Below are 18946 nucleotides of genomic sequence, written 5' to 3'. Positions count from 1 at the left end.
AAATCAGAGTAAAAATGGTTTTGGAGAAAAGCAAAGTCTTTTCATTAGGCAAGTAGATAAAATATCATCGATTCAAATAGAAATATCATGTTTGTTTGCCGCATTTCCTCTGGGTTTCTCCCTAGAAAATACGAATATGTAGAGCTGGTTTCTCCATGTGGAACCAATTTTTGTTTCCAAGCACAAAATTAAACACTCCCTAATAAAAAACATTCAAAACAATAAAGTCCCTGGATAATATCAGGAATACAAAAACACAGAGGCTGTAGCAATATCTGGGATTGATTTAGCCAAAACAGGGGCTATATAGGGGCTATATAGGGCTGGTGTCTCCATGGGGAACGAATTACTGTATCCAAGCTCAAAATAAAATGTTTCCCTGTAAAAAACTTTCAAAACAATAAAGTCCATTGATAATATCCAAAAAAACAAACACAGAGGCTATAGCAATATCTGGGATTGAGTTAGCCAAAACAAAAGCAGATATCTCCAGTTTCATCCTTTCATATCTGGACAAACTGGAGTGGAATTCGTATGCAATGGACCGAGATATTCACAGTAAAAATGGTGTTGGAGAAAAGCAAATTCTTTTCGTTAGGCAAGTGCATAAAATGTCATATATACAAAAAGAAATATCATGTTTGTTTGCCGCAGTTCCTCTTGTTTTCTCCCTAGAAAATACGAATGTGTAGAGCTGGTGTCCCCATGATGAACCAATTAGTGTTTCTACGGTACAAAATTAAATGCTCCCTGATAAAAATATTCAAAACAATAAAGTCCATCGATGATATTCGGAAAACACCAAAAAAAAAGAAACTTTCACAATATTTCGGATTGAGTTAGCCAAAACACAACCGGATATTTCTATTTACATCCAGTGATATCCGGACAAAGTCGTCTGGAATTCGTATGCAATGGACCGTGATAAACATAGTGAAATATGTTTTGAAGAAAAGCAAAATCTTTTCGTTAGGCAATTGCATAAAATGTCATCTATACAAACAGAAATATCATGTTTTTTTGTCGCAGTTCCTCTAGCTTTCTCCCTAAAAAATATGAATGTGTACAGGTGGTGTTCCCATGATGAACCAATTAGTTTTTTACAGTACAAAATTAAATGTTCCCTGATAAAAACATTCAAAAGAATAAACTCCATTGAATATATCCAGAAAACACAAGCACAGAGGATTCACAATATTTCGGAATGAGTTAGCCAAAACACAACCCGATATTTCTGGTTTCATCCAGTCATATCTGGACAAAGTGGTGTGGAATTCGTATGCAATGGACTGAGAAAATCACATTAAAATGGTTTTGGAGAAAAGCAAAGTCTTTTCGTTAGGCAAGTAGATAAAATATCATCGATAGAAACAGAAATATCATGTTTGTTTACCGCAGTTCCTTCAGCTTTCTCCCTAGAAAATAGGAATATGTAGAGCTGGTGTCTCCATCTGGAAATAATTAGTGTTTCCAAGCACAAAATAAAATGTTCCCTGATAAAGCCATTCAAAACTATAGAGTCCTTGGATAATATCAGGAATACACAAACACAGAGGCTGTAGCAATATCTGGGATTGAGTTAGCCAAAACAAAACCGGATATTTCCGGTTACATCCAGGCATATCCGGACAAACTGCTATGGAATTCTTAAGCAATGGACCGAGAAAATCACAGTAAAAATGGTTTTGGAGAAAACCAAAGTCTTTTCGTTAGGCAATTGCATAAAATGTCATCGATACAAACAGAAATATCATGTATGTTTGCTGCAGTTCTTCTAGCTTTCTCCCTAGAAAATACGAATGTGTAGAGCTGGTGTCTCCATGTGGAAGCAATTAGTGTTTCTAAGCACAAAATTAAATGTCCCCTTAAAAAATCATTGAAAAAAATAAAGTGCATGGATAATATCAGGAATACACAAACACAGAGGCTTTCAAAATATTTCGCATTGAGTTAGCCAAACACAACCAGATATTTCTGGTTTCATCCAGTCACATCAGGACAAACTGGTGTGGAATGCGTATGCAATGGACCGAGAAAATTACAGTAAAAATGGTTTTGGAGGATATCAAAGTCTTTTCGTTAGGCAAGTGCATAAAATGTCTTCGATGCGAACAGAAATATCATGTTTGCTTGCCAGAGTTCGTCTAGATTTCTCCCTAGAAAATACGAATGTGTAGAGCTGATGTCTCCATGTGGAATCAATTAGTTTTTCCAACACAAAATTAAATGTCCCCTGAAAAAAAACTTTCAAAAAAATAAAGTCCGCGGATAATATCAGGAATACACAAACACAGAGGCTGTAGTAACATCTGGGATTGAGTTAGCGAAAACAAAACCGGATATTTCTGGTTTCATCCTGTCATATCCGGACAAAGTGGTGTGGAATGCGTATGCAATGGACCGAGAAAATCACAGTGAAAATGGTTTTGGAGAAAAGGAAAGTCTTTTCGTTAGGCAAGTGCATAAAATGTCATCTAAACAAACAAAAATATCATGTCTATTTATCGCAGTTCTTCTAGCTTTCTCCCTAGAAAATACAAATGTGTAGAGCTGGTATCTCCATGTGTAATCCATTAGTGTTTCCAAGCACAAAATTAAATGTTCCCTGAAAAAAATACATTGAAAACAACAAAGTCCGTGGATAAAGTCAGGAATACACAAACACAGAAGCTGTAGCAATATTTCCCATTGAGTTAGCCAAAATAAAACCAGATATTTATGGTTTCATGCCGTCATATCCGGACACAGTGGTGTGGAATTCGTATGGAATGGACCGAGAAAATCACAGTAAAAATGGTTTTGGAGAAAAGCAAAGTCTTTTCATTAGGCAAGTGCATAAAATGTCATCTATACAAACAGAAATATCATGCTTGTTTGTCGCAGTTACTGTAGCAGTTTCCTTAGAAAATACGAATGTGTAGAGCTGGTGTCCCCATGATGAACCAAATAGTGTTTCTACGGTACAAAATTAAATTTTCCCTGATAAAAAAACATTCAAAACAATAAAGTCCATCGATAATAGCCAGAAAACACAAACACAGAGGCTTTCACAGTATTTCGGATTGAGTTAGCCAAAACACAACCAGGTATTTCTGTTTCATCCAGTCATATCCAGACAAACTGGTGTGGAATTAGTATGAAGTGTACCGAGAAAATTACAGAAAAATGGTATTGAAGAAAAGGAAAGTCTTTTCGTTAGGCAAGTGCATAAAATGTCATCTATACAAACAGAAATATCATGTTTGTTTGCCACAGTTCCTCTAGCAGTCTCCCTAGAAAATACGAATGTGTAGAGCTGGTGTCCCCATGATGAACCAATTAGTGTTTCTATGGTACAAAATTAAATATTACCTGATAAAAACATTCAAAACCATAAAATCCATCGATAATATCCAGAAAAAACAAACACAGAGGCTTTCACAATATTTCGGAATGTGTTAGCCTAAACACAACCGGATATTTCTGGTTTTATCCTGTCATATCCGGAAAAAATGTTGTGGAGTTCGTATGCAATGGACCGAGAAAATCACAGTAAAAATGGTTTTGGAGAAAAGCAAAGTCTTTTCGTTAGTCAAGTGCAGAAAATGTCATCTAGACAAACAGAAATATCATGTTTGTTTGTCACAGTTCCTCTAGATTTCTCCCTGGAAAATACAAATATGTAGAGCTGGTGTCTCTATGTGGAACCTATTAGTGTATCTAAGCTCAAAATTAAATGTTCCCCGATAAAAAAAAACATTCAAAACAATATAGTCCGTTGATAATATCCGGAAAACACAAACACAGAGACTGTAGCAATATGTGGGATTGAGATAGCCAAAACAAAACTGGATATTTCCGGTTTCATCCAGTCATATCCGGTAAACTGGTGTGGAATTCATATGAAGTATACCAAGAAAATCACAGAAAAATTGTTTTGGAGAAAAGCAAAGTCTTTTCCTTAGGGAAGTGCATAAAATGTCATCGATACAAACAGAAATATCATGTTTGTTTGCCGCAGTTCCCCTAGCAGTCTAACAAGAAAATAAGAATGTGTAGAGCTGGTGTTAGCATGATGAATCAATTAGTGTATCAACGGTACAAATTAAATGTTCCCTGATAAAAACATTCAAAACAATATAGTGAATCGATACTATCCAGAAAACACAACCACAGAGGCTGTAGCAATATTTCGCATTGAGTTAGCCAAACAAAACCGGATATTTCTGTTTTCATTTAGTCATATCTGGACAAACCGCTGTGGAATTCCTATGCAATGGACCGAGAAAATCAGAGTAAATATGCTTTTGGAGAAAAGCAAAATTTTTTCGTTAGGCCAGTGCATAAAATGTCATCTATACAAACAGAAAAATCATGTTTGTTTGTAGCAGTTCCTCTAGCTTTCTCCCTAGAAAATACGAATGCGTAGAGGTGGTTTCCCCATGTGGACCCAATTAGTGATTCCAAGCACAAAATTAAATGTTCCCTCATAAAAAAACATTCAAAACAATAGAGTCCATCCATAATATCAGGAATACACAAGCACAGAGGCTGTAGCAATATCTGTGATTGAGTTAGCCAAAACAAAACTGGATATTTCCGGTTTCATCCAGTCATATACGGACAAACTGGTGTGGAATTCGTATGCAATGGACTGAGAAAATCAAACTAAAAATGGTTTTGGAGAACAGCAAAGTCTTTTCATTTGGCAAGTGCATAAAATGTCATCTATACAAACAGAAATATCATGTTTGTTTGCCGCAGTTCCTCTAGCTTTCTCCCTAGAAAATACGAATGTGTGGAGCAGCTGTCCCCATGATGAACCAATTAGTGTTTCTACGGTACAAAATGCAATGTTCCCTGATAAAAAACATTCAAAACAATTAAGTTCATCGATAATATCCAGAAAACACAAACACAGAGACTTTCACAATATTTCGGATTGAGTTAGCCAAAACACAACCGGATAGTTCTGTTTTCATCCAGAGGTATCCGGACAAACTGGTGTGGAATTCGTATGCAGTGGGCTGAGAAAATCACAGTCAAAATGGTTTTGGAGAAAAGCAGTCTTTTCGTTAGGCAAGTGCATAAAATGTCATCTATACAAACAGAAATATCATATTTGTTTGTCACAAATCCTCTAGCATTCTCCCTGGAAAATACGAATGTGTAGAGGTGATGTCTCCATGTGGAACCAATTAGTGTTTCAAAGCACAAAATAAAATGTTCCCTGATGAAAAGCATTCAAAGCAATAAATTCTGTTTATAATATCAGGAAAAAAACAAACACAGAGGCTGTAGCCATATCTGGGATTGTGTTAGCCAAAACAAAACCGGATATTTCCGGTTTCATCCTGTAGGACCCCCGAAGCAGGTGTCCCACAGACCGGACCCCAGAAACACGGACTCCACTCCAACCGATGCAATAGCAAGAGGAAGTTTATTTCATTTGTAAATGGACCGTCTCAGTAGCACCCTCTAGTGTGCTGCGAAGAGAACGGCCCCGAACACCAGCTTCACAGGGTATTTAAAGCTTAAAACCACAGCATTAGCATACTTAGTTATGTTACAATCCTATATGGCAAGATAAAAGTTGTGTTACAATTTTATTGGATATGTTAATGGTTACTAGGTAAGGGGCTTGGAATGGGGGCAGTTTCTTCTTATCAGCTAAAGCAAGCAGGGCGGGGGTAGTACAGGCTGTCCGTGCTTTGCGGTTTTTCTTCTTTCCTTATCAGCTTAAGCAAGCAAGGACGAGGATGGCAGTAAAACCTTGGTATGTCACAACAGGATAAGGGTTGGGGAGTTTCCGTCCTTTCTTATTTTAAAGATATCGCATGCAAGCTTAGCCAACTCGTACAGAAGCAAGAAAAATGCGGTTAGCCTTAGTTCGTCCATTTTGTCCCTCAGTTAGCCCTTTCATTCCCTCCTCTTGTTTTTGACCAATTTTAATCTTAAAATTTTACGGGGCTTTTTTTAGTTTAGCCATAGAGTCCCTGATGACCCCTGAATGATCAGTGTAGAAGTAGCACTTTTTTTAGGGCAGCACATAAACCCTTTTTATTTAATTGAGAATGGCCTCTGTCTTAGGTTGCCCTCAGTCATTCCTGTCCTTACCCGTCATCGGTAACTCTGGCAGCTTGGCCTAGAGCCCTGTCTTAGGTTGGTACAGGATGCTGAGTGTCTTACCCGTCTTTGAGTACCATTCCAGTCTGACATTAGGTGAGAGATGAAACATACAGCCAAATATTAATTATTTTTGATTACAAAGGAGGTTTGGTAGCAAACTTGAACCAATTCTTCGGCTATATTGGACAGTCCAGTAGCAGTAAGATTGTTTTGGTCACTAAACATGCAAGCCTTCGCAGTCCACAGTTATTTCCAAAGGCCAGTCCAGGAGCACTTACTACTGATACAGCCACGACAAGGGCAGTGTCCTCTCCTATTAGGATGACATTGCCATTACAGTCTTCAGGTGAAGCATGCCGCCGACGCGCTCTATCCGCCGCTGTAAATACAGATGTCAGCATCGGTGCCACGTGGCCCAGGAAGCAATTGCGGAAGTTATCAGAGGCTAATGATGTAAAGACATATTGGCTGCCTAGAAAAACCCATCCCTTAGGAGCCCGTGTCCCATTCCAGTACCGGATCAGGTCCATTCCATTGATTGGTGATAGGATCCCTCCATTTCACCTTTGCTCTTTTCACAGCTATTTTAAACAGTTAGCATTTAACAGAGACATCAAGACTTGAAAATAATAGATTACTTTAACTCATTGCTTTAACAGAGGATCAGATTTTGATTTTATGTCAAAGAAAATAGACTAATAGTTTTATAACTGAAAATGTCTTTTTTCCATAACATTTTGTAACTTTTTCACACCTTTTGTAACTTACTCGAACCTTTTGTAACTTACTCAAACCTTCTGTAATCCACAGTCATTTTCCAGGTTTTACCTGATTTTTTAACATGCCAAATTAGATAATTTTTTATTACCACCTAGCGGTTTGACTCCAAAGGGCAGCATTTTTTAATTTATATTTATTTTGTACCCCTTTTTAAAGATTGCTTACACAAGCATCAGTATGCAGATAACAAAATCCATCCTCACCTCCCCCAAAGCCTATAGTTTATTTCCCTTTTTCACTGGCACTGATTGCAAACCTCAATAACTTGTGGAGGCTGTGCACTCCGTAACTTGTCATTTTAATTTTTACTTAATCCTGAGCAGAGAGCCCATTTTTTTGCCAAAGAGGCCAACTGAGTGTCTTTCCAGCCAGGAACATCACAGGCTACATATGCAACTTTAGTTTACTTTTTAAAGAAAGGCATTGCTTTGTATACTTGCAGATCCTGCCAACTTTGCCAATTTGTGACAGCAAATTATTTTTCTGCTGTCTGCTGTGCACAGACTTAGTTACTTTTAGTTTAATCTGTAAGAAATACGCTGCAAGCCTTGTAGTGCACACTAAAATTATTTAGAGGAAAGACAGTAAAGGAGCATAGATTAACAGAATGTTGCAACAAACATGGCTCCATTGCTATAATGATATTATAGCAAGAGAGTCCACTGATCCCTGTAGGGAGGGCCTGAGGCTGGCCCCACTTCCAGTTTTCCCGAACTCTGTTTTTTTAGTGAATTACCTTTTTTTTTTTATCAGTTTTGGGGTGACATTAATTGGCCCAATGCCTTTCCCTTTAGCACCGGGGGAAAATCCCAGGAGGAGCCTTATTTTGATTTTTGACTTTTGGACAATTTTTGTACATGTCCCTGTAGAGCGGCAGGTCCTGAATGTCCTGTTTTTAAGTGAATCCATTTTGTTAATCCCTTATCAAAGGGACTGTTACAGAACACCTCAGCCATAGTAGCCAATCGATCCATGTTTACATTGTACTTATGTTTAGCAGAATTTATAGTACTGTGGGCATCACTAGGCAATCATCACAAAGCACCGGAAAAGGATCCATACTGAGAATCAGACATTATCAGTAATCATTACAGGCATGTTTAACATTTAGCTTGACTGTGTGTTCCCCTGGGATGGAACAGCAGCAGCAGAGGCTTGCTCCGGCTCCCTCTTAAAGCCCCAAGGACAAGGGTGGCTCATTGCCAAGATTTTAGGCAAGCAGCGTGTCCCATCCCGGATCTTGGCCAGAGAGCTGAGACACGAAGCATGCCCACCTGTGTATCAGAAACATTCCTTTATCCTCCTCCCCGGGAACTGGTCAGGCTCCCAAGGAGCAGGAGAAGGTCATCCGGCAGCAAAGTTACTTGTCTACCAGAGCTGAACCTAGATACAAGCCTCTCCATCCCAAAAATCTGTCCTTACACTTGGCCCTAGGGTACAATTGAGAGGTGGACATAATTAACAAATTATAAGAATGCAATACAAATTTTTATACAAGTATACATTTAGCAAACACAATAATATTTAAGGCATTTTAAGGATAAATTGAAACATATCTGAGGGGGAATTAGCTTCTTGGGCACCCATGTCAGGGACATAAAAAAACAGTACCATTTCAATACAACAACTCAAGCTGCTGCAGACAGCCTAAGAACTGGCTAGACAACCCCATGGCATGGAGATCTGAGGCATTGTTACTTGTTAAACAGACATGTTGAGGTGCACACAGTCCAATTAACAAATGCGCTAACATTTTGCATTACTCTGAAATTAGTGATTCGGGTTTCATTAAATATTTGTAACATCTCTTTTTGATAAGACAACAAATTTTTTAGCGGATGGAACACGATGGGTAACCATTTAGCCATAATGATAGTAGCCTCTTACTATCTGTAATTGTTACATTCTTGTAGGTTTGTGCAATCTTAACTATTTGCAGCATATTTTGATTTACAATTTTTTGTAAAGCAAACCAAGCATAATCTGTTCAAGCATTCCTATTAATAATAGGGTAGAGTTAACACATAATACAAAAATAGAATGGGTAGTCCGGACACTTTGTTACCACAATTTCTCATTTTACATAGTAATATTAATTTTACAACAGGTAACATTTACTTTAAGTAAAATATTTAAATACAGGGTGAGGGCTGTCCAGTGTACACTGATTTATATTTTTTTACACCCAGTGTTTCTTATTTACAACACCCTCTTCAGCAAACCAAGGACAAATTATTTTAACAGCGCTGATAAATTGCTCTACGGTTTGTTTCTTTAACCCTATCCTCTACATCTGCAATAAAGTTTTTCTAGCCTTTGTCACGGCTTGTTTTGTTTCTTTAAATGCACATTTAAATCTTTTTTGAGTACATTTTAATGTTGCTCATCCACCACTCCTTCTGCGAACCAAGGACTGACTATTTCTATGGCATCAATGAACTGTTCTATGGCTCACCTTTTTTAACTCTATTTCCTGCATCTGTAATGGAGTCTTTATAGCCTTTATTAGGGGAGGGTCTTGGATCAGGTCTTCCCACATGGTAATATAGGGAACCTGGTCAGGGTGTCCGTGGGGTCCTGGTTGAAAGACTCATGCCTTGACCTGTGGGATAATATCAGCATTAAAGTTCCTGTCCCTCGGCCAGGCCAGCCGACCTCAAAGGTTGACCATTCCGAGGAACAGAAAGTCACCCACTTTTTACATTTGACGTCGATCGACTGATTGTGCATGCAGTTTTGAACTTCTTTTCAGTGGCCTAAAGTAAGGCTTAAGGGTGTAGTTAGTCCTTGTCCCATGTTAACGGCAAAAGGCAAGTAGATTATAACACAGAAAACAATCACAAGACACACAAACACACTGCGCGCAACAATGGAACGAGACAAAACTGAAACCAAAACTCCAGTTGGGAGAGGCTGCCTCGCCAGCCTCTCCCAGGGAAGGAGGGAGACGAAGTCCTTCCCTTCTTCCCAGAACACTGCTGGAGCATCCTCCAGCACTTGAGCCAGGGGTCTTGGACACGTCTGTCCCTTCCTACTACTGGCTCTTCACCTCTTCTCGATTTGGGCGCCCCCACAAACACACAAACAATCAACAAGACTACAAACTTTGAAAGAAGGAACTTACCTCCGATTGCAGGACGGAGTGTGGGTCTGGGGTCTCAAATCCTAGAATAGCCCCCAAGATGTAGGACCCCCGAAGCAGGTGTCCCACAGACCAGACCCCAGAAACACGGACTCCACTCCAACCGATGCAATAGCAAGAGGAAGTTTATTTCATTTGCAAATGGACCGTCTCAGTAGCACCCTCTAGTGCGGTGCGAAGAGAACGGCCCCGAACACCAGCTTCACAGGGTATTTAAAGCTTAAAACCACAGCATTAGCATACTTAGTTATGTTACAATCCTATATGGCAAGATAAAAGTTGTGTTACAATTTTATTGGATATGTTAATGGTTACTAGGTAAGGGGCTTGGAATGGAGGCAGTTTCTTCTTATCAGCTAAAGCAAGCAGGGCGGGGGTATTACGGGCTGTCCGTGCTTTGTGGTTTTTCTTCTTTCCTTATCAGCTTAAGCAAGCAAGGACCAGGATGGCAGTGAAACCTTGGTATGTCACAACAGGATGAGGTTTGGGGAGGTCCGTCCTTTCTTATTTTAAAGATATCGGATGCAAGCTTAGCCAACTCGTACAGAAGAAAGAAAAATGCGGTTAGCCTTAGTTCCTCCATTTTGTCCCTCAGTTAGCCCTTTCAATCCTATCATATCCAAACAAAGTGGTATGATATTCGTATGCAATGGACTGAGAAAATCACAGTAAAAATGGTTTTGGAGAAAAGCAAAGTCTTTTCGTTAGGCAACTGCATAAAATGTCATCTATACAAACAGAAATATCATGTTTGTTTGCCGCTGTCCCTCTAGCTTTTGCCCTAGAAAATATGAATATGTAGAGATGGTGTCTCCATGTGGAACCAATTACTGTATCCAAGCTAAAAAAATGTTCCCTGATAAAAACATTCAAAACAATAAAGTCCGTGGATAATATCCAGAAAACACAAACACAGAGGCTGTAGCAATATCTGGGATTGAGTTAGCCAAAACAAAACCGGATATTTCCGGTTTCATCCACTCATATCCGGACAAACTGGTGTGGAATTCGTATGCAATGGACCGAGAAAATCACAGTAAAAATGGTTTTGGAGAAAAGCAAAGTCTTTTCATTAGGCAAGTGCATAAAATGTCATCTATACAAACAGAAATATCATGTTTGTTTGTCGCAGGACCTATAGCCTTCTACCTAGAATACATGAATATGAAGAGCTGGTGTCTCCATGTGGAACCAATTAGTGATTCCAAGCACAAATTATAAGTTCCATGATAAAAAACTATCAAAACAGTAAAGTCCATGGATAATTTAGGAATACACAAACACATAGTCTGTAGCAATCTCTGGGATTGAGTTAGCCAACAAAAAACCGGATATTTGCAGTTTCATCCAGTCATATCCGGACAAACTGGTGTGGAATTCATATGCAATGGACCGAGAAAATCACAGTACAAATGGTTTTGGAGAAAAGCAAAGTCTTTTCGTTAGGCAAGTGCATAAAATGTCTTCTATACAAACAGAAATATCATGTTTGTTTACCGCAGTTCCTCTAGCTTTCTTCCTAGAAAATATGAATGTGTAGAGCTGGTGTCTCCATGAGGAACCAATTAGTGTTTCCAAGCTCAAAATTAAATGCTCGCCGATAAAAAACATTAAGAACAATAACGTCCGTTGATAATATCTACAATACACAAACACAGAGGTTTTCACAGTATTTCGGATTGAGTTAGCCAAAACACAACCGGATATTTCCGGTTTCATCCAGTCATATCCGGACAAAGTGGTGTGGAATTCGTATGCAATGGACTGAGAAAATCACAGTAAAAATGGTTTTGGAGAAAAGCAAGGTATTTTCGTTAGGAAACTGCATAAAATGTCATCTATACAAACAGAAATATCATGTTTGTCTGCCGCAGTCCCTCTAGCGTTCTCCGTAGAAAATACGAATGTGTAGAGCTGGTGTCTCCATGTGGAACCAATTAGTGTTTCCAAGCACAAAATTAAATGTTCCCGCCAGCGCCGCGGCTCTCTAGGCTAATCCTCCGCCTTGTGGCGCCAGAACACCGGGTTCTAGTCCCTGTCAGGGCACCGATCTTGTCCCGGTCTCCCTTCTTCCAGGCCAGCTCTCTGCTGTGGCCAGGGAGTGCATTGGAGGATGGCCCAAGTTCTTGGGCCCTGCACCCCATGGGAGACCAGGAGAAGAACCTGGCTCCTGCCATCGCATCTGCGCGGTGCGCCGGCCGCAGCGCGCCTGCTGCGGCAGCCATTGCAGGGTGAAACAATGGCAAAAGGAAGACCTTTCTCTCTGCCTCTCTCTCACTGTCCACTCTGCCTGTCAAAAAAAAAAAATTATATGTTCCCTGAAAAAAAAATACAAAACAATAGAGTCCGTGGATAATATCAGGAATACACAAACACAGTGGCTTTAGCAATATTTCGGATTGAGTAAACCAAAACAAAACCGGATATTTCCAGTTTCCTCCAGTCAAATCCGGACAAAGTGGTGTGATATTTGCAAGCAAAAGACCGAGTAAATCAGAGTAAAATGGTTTTGGAGAAAAGCAAAGTCTTTTCATTAGGCAAGAGCATAAAATGTCATCCATACAAACAGAAATATCATGTTTGTTTGCAGCAGTTCCTCTAGATTTCTCCCTAGAAAATACGAATGTGTAGAGCTGGTGTCTCCATGTGGAACCAATTACTGTATCCAAGCTCAAAATAAAATGTTCCACGATAAAAAACATTCAAAAAAAGAAAGTCTGTGGATAATATCCAGAAAAAACAAACACAGAGGCTGTAGCAATATCTGGGATTGAGATAGCCAAAATAAAACCAGATATTTCCAGTTTCATCCAGTCATATCCGGACAACCTGGTGTGGAATTCGTATGCAATGGACTGAGAAAATCACAGTAAAAATGGTTTTGGAGAAAAGCAAAGTCTTTTCGTTAGGCAAGTGCATAAAATGTCATGGATACAAATAGAAATATCATGTTTGTTTTGCCGCAGTTCCTCTAGCTTTCTCCGTAGTAAATACGAATGTGTAGAGCTGGTGTCTCCATGTGGAAACTTTTAGAGTTTCAATGGTACAAAATTAAATGTTCCCTGATAAGAAACATTGAAAACAATAAAGTCTGTGGATAATACCAGGAATGCAAAAAACAGGCTGTAGCAATATCTGGGATTGAGTTAGCCAAAGCAATACCGGATATTTCTGGTTTCATCCAGTCATATCAGGACAACCTGGTGTGGAATTCATATGCAGTGGACCGAGAAAATCACAATAAAAATGGTTTTGGAGAAAAGCAAAGTCTTTTCATTAGGCAAGTGCATAAAATGTAATCTATACAAACAGAAATATCATGTTTGTTTGCTGAAGTTCCTCTAACTTTTCTGTAGAAAATACGAATGTGTAGAGCTGGTGTCTCCATATGGAACCAATTAGAGATTCCAGGCACAAATTTAAATGTTCCGTGAAAAAAAAAAAACATTCAAAACAATAAAGTCCGTGGTTTATATCCCGAAACACGAACACAGAGGCTGTATCAATATCTGGGATTGAGTAGCCAAAACACAACCAGATATTTCCAGTTTCATCCAGTCATATACGTACAAAGTGGTGTGGAATTCGTATGCAATGGACCAAGAAAATCACAGTAAAAATGGTTTTGGAGAAAAGCAAGGTATTTTCGTTAGGAAATTGCATAAAATGTCATCTATACAAACAGAAATATCATGTTTGTTTGCCGCTGTTCCTCTAGCTTTCTCCCTGGACAATACGAATGTGAAGAGCTGGTGTCCCCATGATGAACCAATTAGTGTTTCTAAGGTACAAAATTAAATGTTCCCTGATAAAAACATTCAAACCAATAAAGTCCGTGGATAATATCCTTAAAATACAAACACGGAGGCTGTAGCAATATTTAGGATTGAGTTAGCCAAAACACAACTGGATATTTCCGGTTTCATCCAGTCATATCCGGACAAACTGGTGTGAAATTCGTATGCAATGGACCGAGAAAATCACAGTAAAAATGGGTTGGAGAAAAGCAAAGTCTTTTCGTTAGGCAAGTGCATAAAATGTCATCTATACAAACAGAAATGTCATGTTTGTTTGCCGCAGTTTCTCTAGCTTTCTCCGTAGAAAATACGAATGTGTAGAGCTGGTGTCCCCATGATGAACCAATTAGTGTTTCAATGGTACAAAATGAAATATTCCCTGATAAAAACCTTCAAAACAATAAAGTCCATCGATAATATCCAGAAAACACAAACACAGAGGCTTTCACAATATTTCGGATTGAGTTAGCCAAAACAAAACCGGATATTTCCAGTTTCATCCAGTCATATCTGGACAAACTGGTGTAGAATTCGTATGCAATGGAACGAGAAAATCACAGTAAAAATGGTTTTGGAGAAAAGTAAAGTCTTTTTATTAGGCAAGTAGATAAAGTATCATGGATACAAACTGAAATATCATGTTTGCTGCAGTTCCTCTACATTTCGCCCTAGAAAATATAAATATGTTGAGCTGGTGTCTCCATGTGGAAGCAATTAGAATTTGCAAGCACAAAATTAAATGTTCTCTGATAAAAATTATTCAAAATAATAAAGTGTGTGGATATTATCAGGAATACACAAACACAGAGGCTGTAGCGATATTTTGGATTGAGTTAGCCAAAAAAAACCAGATATTTCCGGTTTCATCCAGTCATGTCCGGACAAAGTGGTATGGAATTCGTATGCAACGGACCGAGAAAATCACAGTAAAAATGGTTTTGGGGAAAAGCAAAGTCTTTTCGTTAGGAAAGTAGATCAAATATGATCGATACAAACTGAAATATGTTTGTTTGCCGCAGTTCCTCTAGATTTCTCCCTAGAAAATACAAATATGTGGAGCTGGTGTCTCCATGTGGAACCAATTAGAGTTTGCTAGAACAAAATTAAATGTTCCCTGATAAAAAACATTCAAAACAGTAAAGTCCATGGATAATATCAGGAATATACAAACACAGATGCTGTAGCAATATCTGGGATTGAGTTAGCCAAAACAAAACGAGATATTTCCTGTTTCATCCAGTGATTTCCGGACAAACTGGTATGAATTCATATGCAATGGACCGAGAAAATCACAGGACAAATGGTTTTGGAGAAAAGCAAAGGCTTTTCGTTAGGCAAGTGCATAAAATGTCATGTACACAAACAGAAATATCATGTTTGTTTGCCGCAGTTCCTCTAGCTTTCTCCCTAGAAAATACGAATGTGTAGAGCTGGTGTCTCCATGATGAACCAATTAGTGTTTCTACGGTATAAAATTAAATATTTCCTGCTAAAAACATTCAAAACAATAAAGTCCATCAATAATATCCTGAAAACACAAACACAGAGGCTGTAGCAATATTTTGGATTGAGTTAGCCAAAACAGAACTGGATATTGCCGGTTTCATCCAGTCATATCCGGACAAAGTTGTGTTGAATTCGTATGCAATGGACCGAGATAATCACAGTAAAAATGGGTTGGAGAAAAGCAAAGTCTTTTCGTTTGGCAAGTGCGTAAATTGTCATCTATAGAAACAGAAATAGCATCTTTGCCGCAATTCATCTAGCTTTCTCACTAGAAAATACGAATGTGTAGAGCTGTTGTCCCCATTATGATACAATTAGTGTTTCAACGGTACAAAATAAATGTTCCCTGATAAAAACATTCAAAACAATAAAGTCCGTGGATAATATCAGGAATACACAAACACAGAGGCTCTAGCAATATTTCGGATTGAGTTAGCCAAAACACAGTCAGATATTTCTGGTTGCATCCAGTCATATCCGGATAAACTGGTGTGGAATTTGTATGCAATGGACCGAGAAAATCACAGTACAAATGGTTTTGGAGAAAAGCAAGTATTTTCGTTAGGCAAGTGCATAAAATGTCAGCTATAGAAACAGAAATATCATGTTTGTTTGCCCCAGTTCCTATAGGTTTCTCCGTAGATATTACGAATGCAATTACTGATGCCATGAACAAGAGTGTCAAATTGTTAAGTCAGCAACAGGAATCACTGTGTACTTACATCCCATGTGGGATCTGTCCTTAATGTGTTGTCTAATGTGCAGTGATGCTATAAGTAGTACTGAAACAGTAGTTTTACACTTTGTGTTTCTGCATGGGTACAAACTGATGAGATCTTTATTAATTATATGCTGAATTGATCTTCTGTATATAAAGATAATTGGAAATGAAAAAAAAAACCTGGTGTTAAATTGGAAATGGCATAGAAAATTAATTAATTTTTAAAAAAATATTATGTAGGATCTCTGCCTTTAATGTGCTGTACACCCTTATTGAATGCTATAACTAGTACTCCAACAGTATTTTTTTTCACTTTGTGTTGCTATATGAGGGCAAACTGTTGAAATCGTTACCTAATTTATACTAAACAGATCTTTTGTATACAAAGAGAATTGAAAATGAATCATGATGTGATTGGAAGGGGAGACGGAGCAAGAAAGGGGAGGGTTGTGGTTGGGAGGGAAGTTTTGGGAGATGGAATCCATTGTAACCCATGAGCTGTACTGTGGAAATTTATATGCATTAAATAAAAGTTTACAAAAAAAATTACAATTGTGTAGAGCTGGTGTCTCCATGAGGAACCAATTACTGTATCTAAGCTCAGAATAAAATGTTCCCCGATTAAAAAAAAAAACATTCAAAACAATAAAATCCATTGATAATATCAAGAAAACACAAACACACAAGCTGTAGCAATATCTGGGATTGAGTTAGCCAAAACAAAACCGGATATTTCCTGTTTCATCCAGTCATATCCTGACAAACTGGTGTGGAATTCATATGCAATGGACCGAGAAAATAACATTAAAAATGGTTATGGAGAAAAGCAAAGTCTTTTCGCTAGGCAAGTGCATAAAATGTCATCGATACAAACAGAAATATCATGTTTGTTTGCCGCAGTTCCTCTAGCTTTCTCCCTTGAAAATATGAATGTGTAGAGCTGGTGTCGCCATGAGGAACCAATTAGTGTTTCTACGGTACCAAAATAAATGTTCCTTGATAAAAACATTCAAAACAATAAAGTCCATCGATAATATCCTGAAAACAGAAACTCAGAGGCTGCAGCAATATTTCGGATTAGCTAGCCAAAACACAACCAGATATTTCTGGTTGCATCCAGTGATATCCGGACAAAGTGGTATGTAATTCATATGCAATATACTGAGAAAATCACAGTAAAAATGGTTTGGAGAAAATCAATGTATTTTTGTTAGGCAAGTGCATCAAATGTCATCTATACAAACAGAAATATCATGTATTTTTGCCACAGTTCCTCTAGCTTTCTCCCTAGAAAAAAACGAATGTGTAGAGCTGGTGTCCCCATGATGAACCAATTAGTGTTCCAATGGTACAAAATGAAATATTCCCTGATAAAAACCTTCAAAACAATAAAGTCCATCGATAATATCCAGAAAACACAAACACAGAGGCTTTCACAATATTTCGGATTGAGTTAGCCAAAACAAAACTGGATATTTCCGGTTTCATCCAGTCATATTCGGACAAAGTGGTGTGGAATTCGTATGCAATGGACCGAGAAAATCACAGTACAAATGGTTTTGGAGAAAAGCAAAGTCTTTTCGTTAGGCAAGTGCATAAAATGTCATCTATGCAAACAGAAATATCATGTTTGTTTGGAGCAGGTCCTCTAGCTTTCTCCCTACAAAATTCGAATTTGTAGAGCTGGAGTCTCCATGTGGAACCTATTACGGTATCCAAGCTCAAAATAAAAAGTTTTTTGAATGTTTATTTTTTCATAGAATATTTAATTTTGTGCTTGGAAACCCTAATTCGTTCCCCATGGAGACATCAGCTCTACACATTCGTATTTTCTAGGGAGAAAGCTGGAGAACTCCGGCAAACAAACATGATATTTCCGTTTGTCTAGATGACATTTTATGCACTTGCATAACGAAAAGACTTTCCTTTACTCCAAAACCATTTGTACGGTTATTTTCTCGGTATATTGCATACGAATTCCACACCACTTTGTCCAGATATGACTGGATGAAACCAGAAATATCCAGTTGTGTTTTGGCTAACTCAATCCGAAATATTGCTACAGACACTGTGTTTGTGTTTTCTGGATATTATCCACGGACTTTATTGTTTTGAATGTTTTTTCTCAGGGAATATTTAATTTTGTACCATTGAAACACTAATTGGTTCATCATGGGGACACCAGCTCCTCACATTCGTATTTTCTAGCGAGAAAGCTAGAGGAACTGCGGCAAACAAACATGATATTTCTGTTTGTATCGATGACATTTTAGGCACTTGCCTAACGAAAAGATGTTCCTTTTCTCCAAAACCATTTTTAATGTGATTTTCTCGGCTCACTGCATACGAATTCCACACCACTTTTTTCGAATATGACTGATGAAACCAGAAATATCTGGTTGTGTTTGGCTAACTCAATCTGAAATATTTTGAAAGACCCTGCGTGTGTGTTTTCTGGATATTATCGATGGACTTTATTGTTAGGAATGTTTTTATCAGGGAACATTTCATTTTGTACCGCAGAAACACTAATTGGTTCATCATGGGGACACCAGATCTACACATTCGTATTTTCTAGGGAGAAAGCTAGAGGAGCTGCAGCAAACATGATATTTCTGTTTGTATCGATGACATTTTATGCACTTGCCAAACAAAAAGACTTTCCTTCTCTCCAAAACCATTTTTACTGTGATTTTCTCGGTCCATTGCATAAAATCCATACCAGCTTGTCCGGATATGACTGGATGAAACCGGAAATATCCGGTTTTGTTTTGGCTAACTCAATCCCAGATATTGCTACAGACTCTGTGTTTGTGTATTCCTTATACTATCCAAGGACTTTATTGCTTTGAATGTTTTTTTTTCAGGGAACATTTAATTTTGTACTTAGAT

The sequence above is a fragment of the Lepus europaeus genome, unplaced genomic scaffold, assembly GCF_033115175.1.
Source record: "Lepus europaeus isolate LE1 unplaced genomic scaffold, mLepTim1.pri SCAFFOLD_32, whole genome shotgun sequence".
In the NCBI taxonomy this organism is placed as follows: Eukaryota; Metazoa; Chordata; class Mammalia; order Lagomorpha; family Leporidae; genus Lepus; species Lepus europaeus.
The sequence above is the reverse complement of the archived record's forward strand: the minus strand, read 5'-3'. Positions refer to the sequence as shown.